Consider the following 21968-nt stretch of genomic DNA (forward strand, 5'->3'; position numbering starts at 1 on the left):
CTAGGAATCTATCTTTCTTTCTTGAAATACATATCCTGCAGAAACCCACCTGGCACTCCCCTCATTTTGGGGATGGTATCCAAGGTAAACCAGATTTGGGAGAAGCTCAAGGCTTTGTAAACACAGAGCTCAAGGCTGTTACGACATATACTCATTAAGAGCTCAATCTGTCACTTACAGGAATTGAAATTGGGTAGAGAAGATAACATACCTCACAACTGTACAGGTTAACCCAACTGATGTCTAGGAACCTACGTTATTACCAGCATGCAAAATATTTAGAGACTATCTATTGTTGACATAGTGAAATGGTTTGCTTTGACAAACATTAAGGCATTTTATTTTTTGCATAAAAAGTTGCAGGAATTTTTTTTCCTTTCCATGTAATTCATTTTTTGTGGACAACCACTGGGCACTTCCTCTCATTCTGAGGATGGTACACAAGGTAAACTGGAAAGTTAGGCAATGCCTGTCAGTAGAGTCCAGCAGTTCCACTCGACGGGTTTGTGGCAGTACCAGAAAAACTTCTTTTACCAAATCACATTTTTGGTTCAATTTTGAACAAAAAGCTGTGAACAGATACCATAAATCAATTTTATACAATATGGAGGGAAGGAGGGTATATAAGTCACATTTTAAGCTGTGTCCTTTTGCACTAGAAATCCTGTTTACATTTTTTTTCCTTTTTTTTTTTGTTTCTAAACAGTATTTTTCCAGGTTTTATACATTGTGGGGCCCCATCAACAATGAATCATAAAAAGACCAAGGAAAGAAAAGAAAGGTTTAGCCTTTCCATATAGGGAAATGTAGGAAATGTCTGGAAAAATACAAATGTTTTCTATCCATTTCTGCACTCTCTGTACCAGAAACGTTTCTTGCCTCCAAATGGCTACAAATTACTGTTTAAGTTACATAGGGTTTAATATTATATGAAATTTTTGCTAGTGAACAGATACCATGAATCAATTTTATACAATATGGAGGGAAGGAGGGTACATAAGTCACATTTTAAGATGTGTCCTTTTGCATTAGAAATCCTGTTGTTTACATTTTTTTTTTCCTTTTTTTGTTTCTAAACATTTTTTTTCCAGGTTTTATACATTGTGGGGCCCCATCCACAATGAATCGTAAAAAGACCAAGGAAAGAAAAGAAGGGTTTAGCCTTTCCATATAGGGAAATGTACGAAATGTCTGGAAAAATACAAATGTTTTCTATCCATTTCTGCACCCTCTGTACCAGAAACGTTTCTTGCCTCGAAATGCCTACCACTCACTGTTTAGGTTACATAGGGTTTAATATTATATGAAATTTTTGCTAGTGAACAGATGCAATGAATCAATTTTATACAATATGGAGGGAAGGAGGGTACATAAGTCACATTTTAAGCTGTCTCCTTTTGCATTAGAAATCCTGTTGTTTACATTTTTTTTCCTTTTTTTGTTTCTAAATGTTGGACACCTAATCCTAAATGGGTTAGTGTGGAAGCAAAGTAGTCCAAGAGACCTTGGGATGTGAAACCCAACGGTCACAACATGTACTATAAATGTGAATCTCTTGTTAATAAAAATCGTATTGTCATGTTATATCTTTCATATTTCTCTTGCTGCCCATGTGTGTTTAACATGGTATCAAAGCATGCGTATTCCTGCCCTGCATAATTAATTTGAGCCATTTGTTTTATGGCCTTTCTGTGCAGTTTATTTCTGCCATGAACTTCATGAATATTGCTTCAGCTAAATTTTAGCTGCAACCTGTTAATACCGCTGCTGGTGTCTGCTCTCCATATAGAAGCGCCTCCATACTCCTGACACTGCCTACGTTGCTCCTCCATATAATTAGCTGCTCCTGACACTGCATGCGCTAGCTCTTGAGAATTTTTTGCCTGAAATCTGCTGCTGACTGACATCTCTGACCTCTGCTCTCTGGTGGCCTATGTAGGTTGTGGCTCTCTTCTGCATTACCTGCGCCCTCTGTCTTTTACAGTCCTGACCCTTGAAATTAGACCTGCGCTCTCTGGCTGTCGTGACTGTTTATAAACGTTTCATAAAATAAGCGTTGTCCATAAACGTTTGTTGTTCTGTCCATAAACGTTTGCTGTTGCGACATCTCTCCTGTCAAGAACCGAAATCCGAAACGATGGCACGTCTTCCGCCCTCACTGTCTTTCCGCAGACCTCAATTTTCAAGAATCGTTTTTCAAATCATCCACAGCCAAAGCAACTGTGCTCTTGCAGCCCCTTCCTCGGTCGAGAACTTCTGTTTTCCGTGTTGATGCGATGAGATGCGAGGCGAGTTGAACTTTAGACGCGGTGGTGCTGCTTCTAATCTTTCATTGGATTGAATCGGAGAATATCCACATTCCAAACCCTTTTTCATGTCTTTAATCATTTTATGAAAAGTTGCAGATAATTTATGCCTGGAGCTAGCTGTTAGTGGTTCTAATACACATCGACTTGTAGGACATTCTGTATCAATCCTTTGATATTGTATGCCATCGTTATCATCATAACTGTTGTGTTTTTTCTGAAAGTGGCAATGGCATGGATGGCCTCACTGCTACCTGCATTGATGATTTCTCTTGGACAGCATGATCACGTTGGATTTGATATTGTTTTATACCCAGTTCATCAGAGATAGCAACAGAAAGCTCCACGTATTTTCTAATCGGTTTAGCTTGTAAGGAAAATGTTCTGGCGTCAACAGCAGGGTCCGAACCGGTGCGGGCGAAACCTGAATTATCATTTCCAGACTATGCAATTTGCATTGTCTTGACATTGCATACGTTGTATATGGAGACCTAGATGTGGTTTTAGGTATGTTGACTTTTCTTGAAGGCCTAAATACGTTGGAACAAGTTCTTATCGGGGACTGAAAACAATGAATTGTGTATGCGTTGAATGCCTTGGTGCGGTGTGAATCCTGCATTCATTAATATATTCGTTAATCCTAATGCAGTCATATAAAAACCTGTGTATCTGTTCTTTCTTGCCCCGTGTTCATGGTTGTGTTGAATTTTCTGCCGCTCCTGCGCGTTGAGCTCCAAAAAATAAAAAAATCGGTTCATATTTTTATGATTGTATCAGCGCAGAGGCATTAAGGTTAAGTCTTGGAATGGTGTTGGTTCATGTGCATTGAAAGGAGTAGTAGTTTATCTTTGTGTGCTAAATGTTGAGACTTTGACTGGCCGTGGTATACATCGAACAAATTTTCAAGGACTGTGTTGAATGGTATGGTTGTGTACAACTCTTATGTGCATTAAACCGTCATTTACATGTTGTTTGCTTTTCGTCGCTGAGCCATTGGAATGGTCAAATGTTGCTACCTTAATTAACATACCGATTTTCTTCAAAAGCGAAGGCGTTGGGGTTGAAAGAAATTTAGTTATGCACGTTTAATCATCAAAACAACAAAGCCAATGTTGATCATGAAAATGTTGAAGAAAGTCCATGCATTCATCCCAAGAAGCATTGAATGACAGATCTCAGAAAATCATTTAAATTTTGGTAAAGGAATCTACACAGGGCAGAGACACGAGCTATCACTATAGCTATAGTTGCTCCAAGTTTCCAGTCCTTCATAGGCTTGGAATCGCTGGTAACTTTGGGCAAATTGATCAAGATCTCAAGTTGAGGAAAAGAAGACATTGTCTGTCCGTAGTTCATTTGGAGTCAAAGGGATTATTGATAAAGGGACGTGGACTTGTCCTATAGCGAATCATGAACTAGTTGCAGAGTGGCACCTCTGGTAGCAGCGTACATCACTACAAATATCTTCATGCAATTATTACATAAAGTTGAAGTGGACTATTGTTTTCTTTGAAGAAAGTGGAAAGATCAGAGAATTGTGTTATAATTGTGAAGTATTGATAGCCATCATTTAGTGAAGGAGTATTTGAAGGATCCAAGCAAGTTTGCAGTTGCTGCTGCCCTAGTTGTGGTATTAAAACTCATTATAGTATTTGTCTACATATATATGCATTGATTCCTTGATTCATTTGCTGTACATTTATAAAGGATATTGTTGCGTACTGTGAGTGGGTATTACTTTTCTGCACTGAGTAGTAGTTGTGATCAGCTTTTAAGGTGTAAATCTGACATTGAAAAAAAAATGGCTAAGATCAGTGAAGTATTAGAGTTCCTCAAAACTCTCATATTGTCTACAAATCATGAAACATTAAAAGTCAACAAAGTTTCTCTCACAGACATTCAAGTCTTTCTACAAAATGCATAAGAGAATATTGAGTTTTTGCAGCTTGAGAGAAATCTACAGCAGTGGAGTCATCATTCTGAACTTGTTTTTGTTCAGAAGATTGAAATAGACTCCCATAAACAGCAAGACAATAATGTTACAGTTCATTCAGATTTAGTACCCCATAAAGCAGCAGTTGTACATGCAGATGCAGAAACTCAGTCTGCGATTCCCAAGCCCATTATCAGACCTTGGGAACAGCTTGTCCACAACAAGCACAGAACTGGTCTTGGCTATGACAAGGACTTGTCCTTTCATATTCCAGACTACTCCAAGCCCATTCAGTTTTAGAGTGCTGGATTCATTCATGACAGTTCCCCTGCTCCTCATGACAGTTCATCTCTAGCTGTTCCAGATTCTGTCCCTCTTCCACAGCAACAACAACAACAACAGATCGTGAAATGCCAACACTGTGACCGAGTTGGCCATTTGAAAGATCACTGTTTTGATCTTCATCCATGTAAGCACTGTCATAAAACCAATCATTCTTCACACAGATGCTTCAGAAATAAACGTCCTGCAAGAACAAAGATTCATCTTGGATGGATCGCTTCTTGGCAATGGGCATCAATAACCAAGAAGATATTCCAGTCACATGTCAGAACATGTTCCAGAGTATTGAACAGTCTTGCAGTTGAGTTTTCTCCATCATCTCACCTTGTATCTGACAGGGGGGAAATGATCGTCATCTACAAGCTTCAAAGTCACATCAGTGAGCCTAAGCCACAACCTGCCATACCAGATTCAGAGTTGTAGCCAGAGACAAAGATGCCCGTGAACATGCCTTCAGTTGGTAATCTTGGACACTCCCTCTAGCAGAAGACTTCAGCTTCTTGCCAGTTTTGGAAGAATTCCAGGAACACAATTGAGAACACTTCCTCTAGCAGAAGACACCAACTTCTTGCCAGATTTGGAAGAGTTCCAGGAATTGCATTAAGCATTCCAGAGTTGTTGGTCATCCTTAAACCATCACAGGTTGAGACTTCCCTTTTTAGGTTGAAGTTCTCCCTTTTATGCGGGGTGAGACCTCCCTTTATTGGTTGAAGGTTTCCCTCTTCAAAACAATAGGAGCACTTCCCCTAGCAGAAGACTTCAGCTTCTTGCCAGTTTTGGAAGAGATCCGGGAACTGCACTAAGCGTTCCAGTGTTGGTGGTCATCCTTAAACCACCGCTCTTTATACCAACATTTCAAAGAGCACATTCAACCTAGTGCTGCCATGCATTTTTGCACATTTTGTATTACAACTCTCTTCTTGGACTCATACATAACCCTTTAGATTAAGGGGGGAATGTTGGACACCTAATCCTAATGGGTTAGTGTGGAAGCTGAATAGACAAAGTAGTCCAAGAGACCTTGGGATGTGAAACCCAACGGTTACAACATGTACTATAAATGTAAATCTTTTGTTAATAAAAATCGTATTGTCATGTTTTATCTTTCATATTTCTCTTGCTGCCCATGTGCGTTTAACACTAAACATTTTTTTTCCAGGTTTTATACATCGTGGGGCCCCATCCACAATGAATAATAAAAAGACCAAGGAAAGAAAAGAAGGGTTTAGCCTTTCCACATAGGGAAATGTAGGAAACATCTGGAAAAATACAAATGTTTTCTATCCATTTCTGCACTCTCTGTACCAGAAATGTTTCTTGCCTCGAAATGGCTACAAATTACTGTTTAAGTTACATAGGGTTTAATATTATATGAAATTTTTGCTAGTCAGAGCCTGATGTTTAATATAAATCTCAACACTGTTCATTGTTTATGACCCAACAACACATTATGATACTCATAGTTTTAAAACTTGGAACTGATTTTGATTTGGTCACCTATCAACTTGGTTTCGATTCAGACTTGGATTGTTTGGGATTCAATGAACTGGTTTCTAAAGAATGCATAAATTAATTAAATTTTAAATGAAAAAAATATTTGGGTGATTCCAGACCATTATAGACAAGATGCAAAGTTAGCTCATCTATATACCATGTAAGGGTGACTATATCGAAATGGCATCAAGTGCAATACATATTAGCAACAAAATACATAATCACTGAGGCTCTAAATGTCCTCTAGAGTCCAAAGCTACTAGGCCACTGGCCTACTAAAAATCAGTGATCAACATGATCACTCATCAAACTCATTTGATGTGGGAGCTTAATCTGAGGGTTAGGGCACAGAACAACCAACTAGATCGTTTGTAACCCCTAGGGAGGCAATGCTCATTGTTAACACCAGAGTTGCTTTTGTAAGTCTTAGCGTCAGTTTCAGGCATTTGTTAATCGATATCATTGAAGGTGAGCAAATTTCCGAGTTCACCATTTGACATCAATGGTTCGTGAGTATGTTAGTCATATAGGTACATGGTTTCAGAGTTTTGTTCCAGCCTTACCCATTCTAGAGTTATATGAGTTTTCATGACTCAATGGTGTTCAGATCAGTGTTTCAGTGGAGTAGCATATCCTCTGCTATTATCAGCAAAGTTTTCAGTTTAAGCTTCCAATATTTTATTTATAGCAATTTTTCCCAGCATATGGTCTGTGAGCTGCTTGGCTGCTTCACGATGGGACCAGTTAGTTCAGACTAGTTTGTACTGGTTTACAAACCAATCCATCAGTCTGGGTTGTTCACTGGGTTGATCCTTGGCCCTATCCCACCGGCCAGTTTGATGGGTTTTGGTTTGGACTAGGCTGGTTTTTAAAACCATGATGATACTATTATGCATAGTTCATACTGTTGAAAATTGTAACTAGGTTTGGTCTTCATTATGATGTAATTGTAATCGTGACATTGTATATTCTTTATAAAGAAAGAAAAAATGAAAGAAAGAGAAATTTTATTTTATTTTGGAGTATGAGTTTCATACTCAAGTTCGAGTCAAAAGCATGTTCTTCATGCTTTAGGTCTTCTAGGTATTTCTAGGGTAAAGAATAATTTTGGTCATATGTTATAGTCCCATTCAGACTCATTGTAATGAAGAAAATTATATATTCTATCAAGAAAAAGTCATGGATAAGCCCAAGACCAAGTCGGCCCAATAGCAAGATCAAGTCGGCCTAAAGGAGGGCTATTTGACCCTCAAAAAAGGCTATATAAAGGAGTGCAATTCGACTCATTTGGTCAATCATCTCAAGCAAGTTCGATTTGCAATAACGAAGGAGAAGAAGAGTAGCTACGAGGTCGAAGAGGAGCCAAGGTTGAAATTTGTCAAAGAAGTCTTTCTCTCTTGTCTTGCTAGGGTTTGTGAAGTTGCTAGTTACAGGAGGTTGAATTTTTGTCGCAGTTATAGGGGCCCGAAGTTGCAGGGCCAAAATTTTGTTGCAGGGGTCGAAGCTGCAGTAGAAATGTAGTAGTATTGAAGATCTGGAAGTTGTCTTGAAGAAGATTTTGCTGGGGGCTTGCTTTGGGCTTGGAGGGTTTATTGGTTTGGGTCTTTGGGTCTTGGAAGTCTCTTTCGTAAGCAAATTCTAAAGAAGAAGATAAACATTTTTTTTTCGGGTTTTCCCCTTGGAGGGGTTTTGCCCTGGCTTGGATCCTATATCTTGTGTACTTTGTATATTTGTGATCTTTTTGAATTGGTAATTGCTTGATGACATTAATCATATAAGTAATAAAAGAGCAACTAACATCACAAGTAATTATCAAGCCAAGGAAAATAAGTTATAATCATCAAGTCTCCGTATTTTCCAACATGGTATTAGAGCTAAGGTTCAAGGACATTGAAGATCACAAATTTGTTGACTCTATGTCAAGGGCTATGAAGAATGGTTTCAATTTTCTTAGAAATCTCACTATCTCCATAAAGAACTACATAATGAAGATCATCTCCAAGCTAGCAAAGGAATTAGTAGAAGGAAGTATGTTCTCTGCTTTATTTGAAACCTTCAAGGACGAGAATGTATGGGTTATCGACAGTGGTGCCTCTAGACATATGATAGGAGAATGCAGTCAACCTTAGACCTTGTTAAAGGGAAATTCATCTCACTCAATTGAACTTGGAGACAACAAGAGCTATGTAGTGAAAGGCATTGGATCTACATCATTGGAGCTCGAGTCAGGAGGAAACAATCACCTCAACAACATCTTATATGTTCCAGGTTTGAAGAAAAACTTACTGTCTATTTGTTGTCTAGATGATAAGGGTGATAGAGTTGCTTTTGTTGATGGGAAGGTTTTGGTTTGGGGTAAGGGCTCTAGTATTAATGAAGCAAGAATGATTGGGGTTCGTGAGGGAGAATTTTATTGACTCTATACATCTCTAGTTCAAGCCCTAGTTCACTTAGAAGTGAGCCCCTCCGAACTATGTCATAGAAGATATGGACATCTTCATTTTAATATTTTGCCATCTCTAAATCAAATGGTCAATGGCATCCCCGAAATAAAGGAATATCATGAAGGAACTTGTAAGGGATGTTACTAGGCAAGAATGTAGAGAAACCATTTGCAAGTAGCGAATCTAGATCTAAGGAAATTTTAGATCTCATACACTCATATTTATGTGAACCAATGACAATCAAGTCTCTTGGTGGGCATCAATACTATGTAACCGTCATTGATGATTACTCAAGGAAGACTTGGTTATTGAGCCGAGAGGCTCATTCTACAACCCAGTGTGAAGGCGATGTGCAAGTATGTCCATCCCTCTTAAATATAAAAATAAAATATTCTCTAAATAGAAAAGCAATGTTGGCTATAATAAAAATAAAATATGCTATGCATATTTAATTAGTTGCCCATATGACCTAATATAGTTTCGTGTAAAATAATTAGAAGTAAAAAAAATTGTGCAAGTAAGATTTTTAACACGTAATATCAACTTCATATATATCTATACATAGAAAAAATTTTAAAAGTTTTTTTTTTAATGTTGTATAGAATGAAATATCCAATGTGGGTTATGAATAAAATATTTAATATGAATTAATATTGACGTATACTTAAAAATATATTAATAACAAAAAATGCTATTTTAATGTGCACTGATAAAATGGCTCAATGCACATGTTATGTAATCTCTATAACATTCAAAAAATAATTTAAACATTAAAAAATTACACATTGTTTTTTGCACTCTAAAATAAGTTTTGAAAAATTGTACTATTGAAGAATGTTTCAGAGCTATGCTGCATGATCAGGATATCCCCCAATTCCTATGGGTAGAGGCATGTATGACAACTGTTTACTTGCAGAATCGAAGTCCTCATAAGATCCTCAACAATATGACTCCGGAGGAAGCATTTACATGAAAGAAGCCAAGTGTGGATCATTGTGGATCATCTTTGTATATTTGGGTGTCCTGTATATATTCATGTGCCCAATGATAAAAGGAAGAAGTTAGATCCTACCAATATAAGGGGCATCTTTTTTGGGTACAATGCTTCATCTAAAGCATACAAAATCTATATCAAGGAGTATCGTCGAATTGAGGTAAGAAGAGATGTCATCTTTGATGAAAGCATAACTTACAAGAAATTGAAGGATGTTCCAGTTGACTCTGATGAAGAAGAAGTTCCTATCTTTGATGATATCTCTAGGGACAATGATGGTCAAGAACCAGGACCATCTCAAGAAGATGCTGAAGGTCCTTGTGAACCTATACAACAAGTAATTATTCCAGAAAATCGGAAGAGGTCTGTTTGGTTAAAAACCACTCTTCAAGAGGTAGAAGGACATACAACATCAGGGAAATCCAGGGAAAGTAAGAGACCAAAGAGGTATTCTAGATATGCTGCATACATGACAAAGCTGATTGAGATAGAACCTTCGTCTCGTGAGGATGCAACTAAGCATCAAGAATAGAGAAATGCAATGCAGGAAGAATACCGGTCCATAATGAAGAATGATGTATGGGAGATTGTCCCTAGGCCAATTGACAAGTCAATAGTCACTTCAAAATGGATTTATAAGATAAAGCATGCTGTAGATGGGAGCATCGATAAATATAAAGTAAGGTTTGTAGCAAGGGGCTTTTCACAAAAGGAAGGGATTGATTATTAGGAAACCTTTGCTCCCATAGCTAGGTATACAACAATAAGATCACTTGTCTTGTTGGCTGCTTCCATGGGATGGAGCATCCATCAAATGGATGTTAAGACAACTTTCTTGAATGGGACCATTGATGAGGAAGTCTATATTAAGAAGCCTCAAGGATTTGAAATAAATCATAGGGAGGCTTATGTCTACAGGATGAAGAAGGCTCTATATGGCTTAAAGCAAGCATTGAGAGCATATTATGCAAGAATGGACGCATACCTCTTGAGATTTCGTTTTACCAAGAGTTCTGAAAATCCAAACCTATATACAAAGGTGGTCCAGGGGGAGCTAGTTATTATACTCTTGTATGTGGATGATATACTCGTCACAGGTGTAGAACATCAAATTTAGGAATGCAAGAGGCAGTTAGCAGCCGAGTTTGATATGAAGGATCTCAGAGTTATGCATTATTACTTGGGCCTAGAATTATGGCAACCGCCGGGAGAGATATATCTTGGTCAGGGTAAATATGTGATCAAACCTATGATGACTCCTATGATTACAAATTTGAAAAGGTTGTGGAGTTTAGAGTCTAGTTCGGTAGATCCCACTTGCTACAGAAAATTGATTGGGTCCTTGATGTATATGGTGAATACTAGATGGAAATTTGTTTTACAATAAATGTCCTCACTCAGTTATAGATGGAGCCAAAACATGATCATTGGATTGCAGCTAAGCATATCCTAAGGTACTTGCGTGGGACCATACATCACTCTCTCAAGTATATTGGGAATGAAATTCAACTTTTAGGATATACAAATTCAGATAGGGGAGGCAGATAGGGGAGGCAGTGAGACAGATGGAAGAAGCACAATGGGAGGATGTTTTAGCCTTGGATCTTCCATGGTTTCATGGATGAGCAGAAAGCAAGATACAGTTGCTTTGAGTAGTATTGAAGCTGAATATGTTGTTGCTAGTGAGGTCTATCGGGAAGCAGTTTTGCTCAGGAGGTTGTTATCAAAATTATTCGAAGGATTGCTCAGCCCTACATGGATACATTGTGATAATCAAAGTTGCATAAGGTTGACTGAAGACTCGGTCTTCCGTGCTAAGATGAAGCATATAAATAACAAGTACCACTACACCAGAAGCTTGGTACGAAATGGGGTTGTGGAGCTGCTCTATCTACCTATAGATGAACAGGTAGCTGACATATTGACTAAAGCGTTACGAAACAAGAAGTTTGAGTACCTGAGAGTCAAGCTTGGCTTGGTAGATATCTCTTCCCTAGTTGAGAGGGAGCGATATTAGATTGTTCTGACTTTATGAGTCAAGCATTGGACTAGGACTAACAACTGTAAGTCTTAGTGAAGGCCATAAAGAAAGAATGGAGTTCGAAGAATTGGATAAGCATCTAGATGGGAACTTCTTATGGATTGAAGAATCCAAGGAAAGAAGTTGATGATTGATGCTCTTTGAAGATGAGGTAGGGAATCCAAGATAAGAGTAGTCGAAGAGGACCGATATTCTTTGAGGACCCAAGTTTTGGGAATCCAAGATAAGAATAGTCCTAAAAGGACATACCTTGTAGACATCCGGATGGGGTATGTGCCTTGAGAGGTAGTGTGGCAGCTCACATAAAGCCTCCTAGCATAATGCTCATAACTAAGGATGAGGTTGTCCAAGTTGATGCCTTCTGGGACAATGCTGGTTATGATATGTATAGATGCATGACAAAAGGATGGCTTATCAAAATGCTTCAAGATTGAGATTCTGTGTACCATGAATACATCCCTAGTTAAGAGGGAGTGTTGAAAATTGTAACTATGTTGGTTCAGTCTTCATTATGATGTAATTGCTATCATGACATTCTATATTCCTTGTAAAGAAAGAAAAAATGAAAGAAAGAGAAATTACATTCTATTTTGGATTATGGGTTTCATACTCAAGTTTGAGTCAAAAGCATGTTCTTTGTGCTTTTAGGTCTTCTAGGTCTTTCTAGGATAAAGAATAATTTTGGTCATGTATTATAGTCCCATTCAAACTCATTCTAATGAAGACAAATATTTATTTTATCAAGAAAAAGCCATGGATAAGCCCAAGACCAAGTTGGCCCAAGAGCAAGATCAAGTCGGCCTAAAGGAGGGCTGTTCGGCCCTTAAGGAAGGCTATATAAAGCAATGCTATTTGGCTCATTTGGTCAATCATCTTGAGCAAGTTCGATATGCAATAGCGAAGAAGAATAAGAGCAGCTGAGGTCGAAATTTGTCAAAGAAGTTTTTCTCTCTTGTCTCGCTAGGGTTTGTGAAGCTGTCAGTTGCAGGAGGTTGAAATTCTGTAGCAGTTGCAGGGGGCCGAAGTTGCAAGGGTCGAAGTTGCAGTTGTAGTGTAGCAGTATCGAAGATCTAGAAGCTTTCTTGAAGAAGATTTTGCTGGTGGATGGATTGGGGCTTGAAGGGTTTGTTGGCTCGAGTCTTTGTGTCTTGGAAGTCTCTTTTGTAAGCAGATTCTAAAGAAGAAGATAATCATTTTTTTCATGTTTTCTCCTTGGAGGGGTTTTGCCTTGGCTTGGAGCCTATATCTTGTTTACTCTGTCTATTTGTGATCTTCTTGTTCTGGTAATTGCTTGATGAACATAATCAAGGAAGTAATAAAAGAACAACTAACATCACAAGTAATTATCAAGTTGAGGAAAATAAGTTAAAATCATAAAGTCAATGTTGAAGGAAATGTAACTAGGCTAGGTCTTCATAAATATGATTTTGATATTTTATATTATTTGTCAATGAGTTTCTTGCTCATTGAAAATAGGTCAAGCACATTTTGAAGTGCTTCTAGAGAGTCAAAGTCAAAATGTATTTATGATAAGACCCTTTGAGGGCATGTTACATCATGTATGTCAATGTACAAGGTCACGGGAACACCTCCAAGATAAGTCAAATCCTCTCCTAGCATCAATGAAGTCTCCAAGCAACAAAACAATGGATAAAAGATGGATTTTAGTGTAACTGTCATGTCGGCCTAGACGACAGTCAAGTCAACTTAAAGAGGAGGGAGAAACCTCTATTTATAGAGGCTGTCCACTCCTCATACAACGTACAACTTCACTTTGAAATCCACAAGCAAGAAGAGGGCTAAAAGGACGAAGAGAAGACAAGAATGAAGGCTACAAGGGCAACATAAAATGAAGACTGAAAAACGAAGTAAAGGAGGACATTTCTGAAGCAACTACAGTCACACGTGCGAGGTCAAGGAAGGTTTGACTGCGGCCATAGCAACAGAAAAGTATAGGTCAACATATCTCACTGTTTTGGGTGCAAACAAGGTCTACTAGGCCTCTCCCTACAAGCGAAGGAGAAGCTCTCATATACGAAAGAAGAAGGACCAAGATTGAAGTAAGGGACCGTTTTCTAGGGTAGAAAACAGTCACATGTGCGAGAATCAGGACTCTGTATGCAGTCATAATAGCCCTACATTCAAGCTAGTTGATTGGTGGAAAGAAGAAAGGAGTCATCATAAGAAGAAGGGTCTCATTAATAGTGTCTTCTCTAGAGAAAAGTGCAACAAGGTTACTAACAAGTTGAAAGGAGAACGAAGTGCTACGGAGCAAAGTGCCGAAAGACAGAAGTCCATGTGTCGAAAGTTATAGTGTAGAAAGAGGAAGGATTTGACCTATGCTTGGTGGATATCCTAGTCAAGGGTCTAGGGTTTGGCAATTGTTCAAATAAGAAGCTTCAATAAGAGAAAACTTACCAAGGGTTTTCCTCTCAATAGTGGAGATGGTTTGTCCTTGGCAGAGAGCCAAACTTTGTGTTCTTGTTATTTTGTTTTGGTAGAAATTTGATGAAGTACACACATATGCACTAATAAGAAGAGGAAGAAGCATAAGCTAACAAGAGAAGTAAAAAGACTCCACAAATTGTTATCAAGTAACGAATCACACTACACTACTTTGCCCTAGATTCTTAAACATGGTTTCAGAGCGTTAGGTGACACATCAAAGAAAGGAAAACTCAAGAACACTCATCAAGGGGAAGCATTTGCAAAGTTGAAGCATCAAGCCTAGAAGTCTCAATCACTTCAAGGACAAGAAGGGTCTACAATCCATCATTCACCAAGGAGGTCTACAAAGCTAGAAGAAGAGCCTTACATAAAGGCACCTACAAAGAAGAGCAGATTGGAGCAGGACCTACATCAAGCTACAAGTCATCAAGCAAATCTCATCATCAAGCAAGTCCACTTGAAGAAGGCAACTTGAAGAGCATCAAGATCCAGGGAAGACAAGCCACCAAGCCTTCAAGGAGGAAGCAATTCCATTACATCTCAAAATCTATCAAGTAAGTACATGTCCCCTTCTGAATATATATCAATGTCTTTTTGCAAGGAAAGCAATAAATTGGTAGGTACCAATAACTTTCTTGCATGGAAGAAGAGGACTGATCTACTACTCAAGGAGAATGAACTCCTAGAGCATGTCAAAGGGAATATCACTATCCTTGCTAAGGAGCAGACTCAAGCCTTAGCCAAGTACAATAAGGATGAGACAAGAGCTCAAAGGATTCTGATAGAAAGACTCTCTCATTCCTTATGTCTCCAAGTTTGAGACATCCAAAGAAATTTATGATAAGCTAGTAGAGCTATTCTCGATATCCACAACTAGAGAAGTAATATCTCTGAGGAATGAATTGTACAAGATGAAGATAACAAAGGAAGGAATAGCTCCCTACTTCATGAAAATCTCTGAAATGAGAGATCAACTTCACGAGCTTGGGGAAGTCATGTCTGACAGAGAAATGACAAATGTTGTACTCAATGCTCTACCTGAGGAGTGGGGAAACTTCACATCAAGCATTTATGCCAAGAAGGAAGCAACCACTCTCAGTGAAATGTGGTCTCTATGAGGAAACCAGACTTAAGGCAAAAGAAGATGTGGGATCAAAGGAGCAAGCATTTGCTACCATGGCTAAAAGAAAAAACAACAAAGATATGTCCAAGATCCAATGTTTTGGATGCCAAGAATATGGACACTACAAAAGGAATTATCCTAAGCTTAAGGAGGACAACAATAACAAAAGGAAGAGGGAAGAAGCTCACATAACTCAAGAGATCAAAGAAGAAGGAAAGAAGCAAAAGAAGGAAGATCCTCCGGATCTCTACTATGACTAGGTTAAACTCTTTACTTCTAGATTTCTTTCAAAGTTTTGAGTAGAATAGGAGAATGTAGGAATAAATTAGATTGCATGGCTAGAATAACCCTCTAGAATCTAGCAACATAATGTACATAGAGTTCTAGACACTCATTGTAGCATTTGTGATAAGAACAAAAATGCATAAGTAGAAATATCTTCTAGAATATAGGAGCATGGAAAATATAGCTCAAGATATTCGTGTAGAAGAAGCATACCTAGTATAAGACCTCATATATGATGAAAGAAAATTTATCATGATAAGAATCTTAGAAAACCTACATCATCAAAAAGAAAGGAAACGTTTGTAAGGCAAGGATCTTTAAGATCCTACGAAAGAATCTTCAAAAGAAGGTTCATGGACCAAAGCAAATGTCTCATTGGGAATCCCATTCATGGGATTCAAGAAAAGGATTATATGCAGGCAAGCTAAGATGAAGCAAGAAGGGCCACACCAAAGGATGATCAAAGGAGAATCAAGATGAGGTATGTATGCATTAAAGTTTAGTCATGTTATCATTTGTGTATTATTGAGTCACGAGTATAGTTCTATAACATGATCAAGCATGAAAGAATCTCTTTCACCAAGAACATGCTCGAAGGCATGTACCATAATGCAATGAAGGTCAACAAAAGAATATGCTCACATAAGGAGCATAAGATTGCTGACTAAGAAGCAAGAAGAAATGCTGACAAGTCCAGAAAGCAAACAATGAAGGAATGCTCTCACAAGAAGCATTAGATGGTTGACCTATCTATTTGAAAAGAAGCAAATGAAGAAAGAGATCAAGCATGTGAAGAACAACATGATCACCAAGAATCACTATTTGACAAAATGCCTTGAAAGATATCTCCTGAAAGAAAGTAGGACAACTTCGATAAAGGAAGAAAGGACCCTTGACACCTATGAAGACCTTGAAGATATAAAGGTGTAGATAACTGATTCTAGTCTACAGAGATGTCGTGATGAAGAAGCCATCCAACAAAAGAAAAAGCAATGTTGAAGCAATATCAAGATGAAGTCATGATGTGCTACTAGGTCAAAGCATGTAACCTAGCAAGTACTATGAAGCATCCATGAGAAGAGTATTCCGAAGCATGGACTAGATGACAAAGGAGTAGCCAAGATGACAAGAAAACCTGATAGTCACTTTCCACAAAGCAATGACATGACAAACCAAGAAGGAAAGTGATCGATGGATGGTGCCCTACCTAGAAAAAGTTCGAACAAAGACTTCATGACATCGAGAAAGGAAGGAGATCAAGCAGCCGAAGGACCCACGAAGAAGAAGTTGTTGATGAAAGAAAGAGTCTCAGTTAAGAGGGAGCTTTGATAGGTCCCTGATCAAGAGAGAGTTTTTGGATCACCCCTTATTACAAAGGAGTGACAATTGTGTTTTCCATTTCATGGGTCATGCAGTAGACCAGGACTAACAATTGTAAGTCTAGATGAAGGCCATGAATGGAAATGTAGACACAAGATAGACACAACATTTTTGTCTTCACGTGGGAAGAAAGAATGTGAGGATTAGGTAATCATCTAGCACCCAATACTTTTTGAGGATGTGTAGGGCATCCAAGACAAGAGTAGGCAAGAGGACCGATATTCTTTGAGGGTTGGGAACCCAAGATAAGAATAGTCCTAGAAGGTCATACTCGGAGAACACCCGGGTGGGTATGTACCTTGAGAGACAATGATGAAGGTGTCTATAAATCATTGGTCTCGCTAGCATTGTAGCTCATGGTCTCGTAAAGAGATGGAGCTGTTAATCAAGTCCTTGCACTATGACAATGCTGATGGATATGATGCTATAACAGATGGATTGCTAATCCGGTTTCTCTTATGTGAATTCTTCAAAATTGAAAATTGCCAAACACCTTATAATGTTGTATGAATACCTCCCTAGTTAAGAGGGAGTGTTGAAGGAAATGTAACTAGGCTAGGTCTTCATAAATATAATTTTGATATTTTATATTATTTGTCAATGAGTTTCTTGCTCGTTGAAAATAGGTCAAGCACATTTTGAAGTGCTTCTAGAGAGTCAAAGTCAAAATGTAATTATGATAAGACCCTTTGAGGGCATGTTACATCATGTATCATGGGAACACCTCCAAGATAAGTCAAATCCTCTCCTAGCATCAACGAAGTCTCCAAGCAGCAAAACGATGGATAAAAGATGAATTTTAGTGTAACTGTCATGTCAGCGTAGAGGACAGTCAAGTCGGCCTAAAGAGGTGTGATAAACCTCTATTTATAGAGGCTATCCACTCCTCATACAATGTACAACTTCACTTTGAAATCCGCAAGCAAGAAGAGGGCTAAAAAGGACGAAGAGAAGACAAGGATGAAGGCTACAAGGGCAGCATAATAAGAAGACAGAACAACGAAGTAAAGGAGGACATTTCTGAAGCAACTACAGTCACACGTGCGAGGTCAAGGAAGGTCTGACTGCGACCATAGCAATAGAAAAGTATAGGTCAACATATCTCATTGTTTTGGGTGCAAACAAGGTCTACTAGGCCTCTCTCTACAAGCAAAGGAGAAGCTCTCATATACGAAGGAAGAAGGACCAAGATCAAAGTAGAAGGGATTGTTTTCTAGGGCAGAAAACAGTCACACGTGCGAGAATCAGAACTCTGTATGTAGTCATAACAACCCTACATCCAAGCTAGTTGATTGGTGGAAAGAAGAAAGGAGTCATCATAAGAAGAAGGGTCTCATCAATAGTGTCTTCTCTAGAGAAAAGTGCAACAAGGTTACTAACAAGTTGAAAGGAGAATCAAGTGCTAAGGAGCAAAGTGCCAGAAGACAGAAGTCCATGTGCCGAAAGTTATAGCGCAAAAAGAGGAAGGGTTTGACCTATGCTTGGAGGATATCCTAGTCAAGGGTCTAGGGTTTGGCAGTTGTTCAAATAAGAAGCTTCAATAAGAGAAAACTTAGCAAGGGTTTTCCTCTCAAGAGTGGAGAGGTTTTGTCCTAGGCAGAGAGCCAAACTTTGTGTTCTTGTTATTTTGTTTTGGTAGCAGTTTGATGAAGTACACACATATGCACTAATAAGAAGAAGAAGCATAAGCTAACAAGAAAAGTAAAAAGACTCCACAAATTGTTATCAAGTAACGAAGAATCACACTACACTAGTTTGCCCTAGATTCTTCAACAGTCTCCATATTTTCCAACACATACCATAGTCTATAGGTTTACGCATTGCCACCCACTTGTTGTAATACTTTTTGCTTCTGATTGTGCCATTGTTTATCATGGTGAATCAATGATTTTGATTATCCTAATTATTGGAAGGAGATTGAATTTATTTTCTACTTTTTTGTTGTATGGTGGTTAGGACCTGAAAAACAACTAATTATCTGTGCAACCTCTTATTGTAATCACTAATTATCTATAAAATAGATAGTTTATAATCAAAGTATATGATTACTTGGTTAACAAAATTTATTAGTACTTATGCTGACAATATGATGAAATGGCCATTATTGGAAAATGAAACTAAAGGTACATAATGACTTGTTAGTGTCGTGTTTTAAATCTATAGATTTTCCCTTACCTACTTACATATCAAGTTTATATAGTCCAAATAATACCATTGAAAAGAAAATAAATAATGTCCATGCATATATGGAGATTCAATAAAAGAAGAATATGATGTGATATCAGACACATAAGTCCAACACATATATAGCCGACCTTTCGTTGTTAAAATGAAAATACCCCTTATATCTATTTTTTTTGTTGACAAGGGAATCGACAACTGGGGTAGCCTCGTAACTCACTTAACACGAAGTCGATTCTGGCTGCTACCACAATAACCCCTGGGAGACTGCGCCCGCCCCTCTCGACAGCTCCGGGTTAGTCGGGGGGATTTGAACTCGTGACCTTCAGTACGGAGCCCGCCTTTCTAACGAACTTCACTGCAATGTGATTACCAACTCGCCTACCCTCGTGGGGCTAAAAATACCCCTTATATCTAGATTCTCTAGCTATTTATCAAATAAAAGTGGTTACAACCCTTCAACAGTAATTTAGAAAATACTTGTCAATTTCCAACCCATATGCAACCAAGTTAATAATAGTTCAAATAGAGAATGTATGCTTCATTGCATGAGGCATGTAGTAAGGGTCCATCTCCAAGGCTTAGGTGTTGGATTTCTCCTCTCATATTGTGTAATTTCCTCTTCTGATTAATTGCCCAAGGGAGGACAATGTAGCCTATCCAACCTCGTAGGCTATAGTCATTCATAAAGGGGGAAACCCCATTACTCAATGTTATTGGGATAACGTTGGGTAACTTGGGTAATTGGAGGAAAACTTGTGGAAGAAGCCAAATTTAGGGCAAAATGGAGGGAAACTTGTTAGCCCCTCAAAATATAATTAGGAGGGAGGACCCCAAAGGGAATCTATAAAAAAAGAGAGAGGAGAATCATTTTTCTCGTCATGGATTGCTGATCTTTTTGATTTTTGAGTTGAGGGTCTTGAGGGTTTAAAGATCCCTTTTATTTCTGATTGGTTTTGATGGTGAAATATTCCACCCTAGCCGATCCCTTCTCGCTACTATGCTTAGCATAATTGTTTGAAGCATCATTCATCTGTGTATGGAAATCAAGGGTCCCGAGTGAGTAAATCCATGGCAGCAAGGCTCTGTGGTATTGTTAAGCAGTGCAAGACTGTTTTGAAGCAGCATAGGTCAGTTCAAGGGGTTGCTGAAGCAACGACTCACCCTTTGACGTTTCCAAAAAGAATCCTGTGGCAACGTGCTAATTCTAGTGTTGGATTTGGACATTGAAACCACTGTGACATTATTTGAGGTTGAATTTGAGGCTCAGTTGATAGCAACGAGGGTTTTGTACTTCTATCTATGAAAACGACCCACCTTGAGGGCATTTTCGTTGGTATCGTAGACTGAGAAGACCAAATTTTGAGGCAACATGATTGATTTAGGCACTGTTTTGTGCAGTAAGGGCCTCTGAGGGCACCTTGAGTTTGAGACACCTATTCTAGGAAGCGAGGTACCATTCTGTGGTCGTGGCCACCCCATAAGTCTTGCGCAGGGTAGTAAATTCTCATTAAAGCAACATCTGAGCAACGAAGCAGAGTTAGGCAATGAGGGTTGAAGGAGGCAACTTGAAGTAGTGATGACCCTATCAAAGCAACAATAAAGGCCTTAGGCACCTTTGGAAAACAACGAGACCTATCAAGGTTCTTATGGGCCACAACAAGATGTGATTAGGCTTTCTGACAAGTAATGAAAGAACCAAATAGGAACATCCTCAGGGGCAGCCAAATCCATTAGAGTGTTTTCTAAGGGAGTAAGTGAATCAAACATTTTGTAAGTTGATTAGTTTATTTGTGTTGCAGTGTTGCTGATAGGGAAACTGGTGTTGTAATCCTTGCTACTGTTTATAAATTGTTGAGTGTTGTAAAACAAACTCTGTTGGTGTAACAACCCTAAGAGTGAGACTATGAGACTTGTAACTTGATGTGTATAGTTGTTATTGTTGAAAGTCTTCTACCTGTTTATATTGTTGTGCATTCAATTTCATCTTGGTTGAATTGAAAAAGGGATATTGTGATACTGGTACAAATTTGTCATATGTTCTTTTAACTCTAAGGGTAAATTCTCCTAAGGAATATTACATCTTGTAGGCGAAGACAATTAAGTTCTATGCACTGAAAATATAAACAAGGTAAGCATGCGATGCGAGGGTTTTGGCGATAACAACTATAATGTTCTCACTTAAAGGCCCAAACTATACACAAAGAATGTAAGAGCATACAAACATTGAATTATTCTTTTCGTCAATTTCCCTTAGTATAAAGTCAGAAACCATCGATAGGATCCACATTTTAGGATTTGGTCTCCTGGGAAGTTTGAGTATTTGCCTTTAGGAATCTACATGTAGTGTAATGTTCCTTTTTCTGGTGTTCCTTATGACATGTTTAGGATGGGCTTTCAGAGTTGGGGGCAGACAGGTCACAAGTGCAAGTTGGTGTCATTAGCGAGCCCAGGGGCTTTTGGAGGGGTGTTGAGGAGATTTTGTGAGGTCTGATGGCATTCGCTTGGTCTAGTCCATCATCCACACAATTGTCCTTTCGTTCCAAAGCATCCTGACAACTTTCAGAAAACAGACTTATTATTGGGCCTGACTCAATTAATTACACTTAAGGTGGCATTCTGGGAGGAATACTTGACATAACACCTTAGTGTAATAGCTCGTTGGATCAGAACGAGAAGATCTACATGATGGGTTGGTTAGATGTGAGTTTCAGTGACCTGAGGAGACATGGTGGCCAATTTTCCCTTTTCCCGCATGAAAAAGAATATTTAATTAAAATAAAAGAGAGAAAAGTGCTCCATGATTAAAATAATCATAAAATAGGAGGTTTTAGAGGGGTCCATCAGATCTATAAAAGAGGAGGAGGAAGCCATTGGAGGACACCTTGGATTTGATATTTCTTCTTGTATGAGAGGTTGGGAACTTGGTTCTCTACTTTCTTGGTAGCCCCAGGACAGAAACCCTCGGGTGATTTAGTGAGATTGGGTGAGCACCCA

At 38.5% G+C, this 21968-nt stretch overlaps 1 protein-coding gene across 3 annotated transcripts in view; it reads left to right on the top strand.

The window, feature by feature from the left end:
- Positions 1-21968, top strand: part of LOC149156811 (uncharacterized) — a 186564-nt gene that overhangs the window by 17656 nt on the left and 146940 nt on the right. The gene's annotated exons all lie outside the window — the stretch shown is intronic.

The sequence above is a fragment of the Pinus tabuliformis genome, chromosome 9, assembly GCF_031772625.1.
Source record: "Pinus tabuliformis cultivar Carrire ecotype Pingquan chromosome 9, CPIR1, whole genome shotgun sequence".
In the NCBI taxonomy this organism is placed as follows: domain Eukaryota; kingdom Viridiplantae; phylum Streptophyta; class Pinopsida; order Pinales; family Pinaceae; genus Pinus; species Pinus tabuliformis.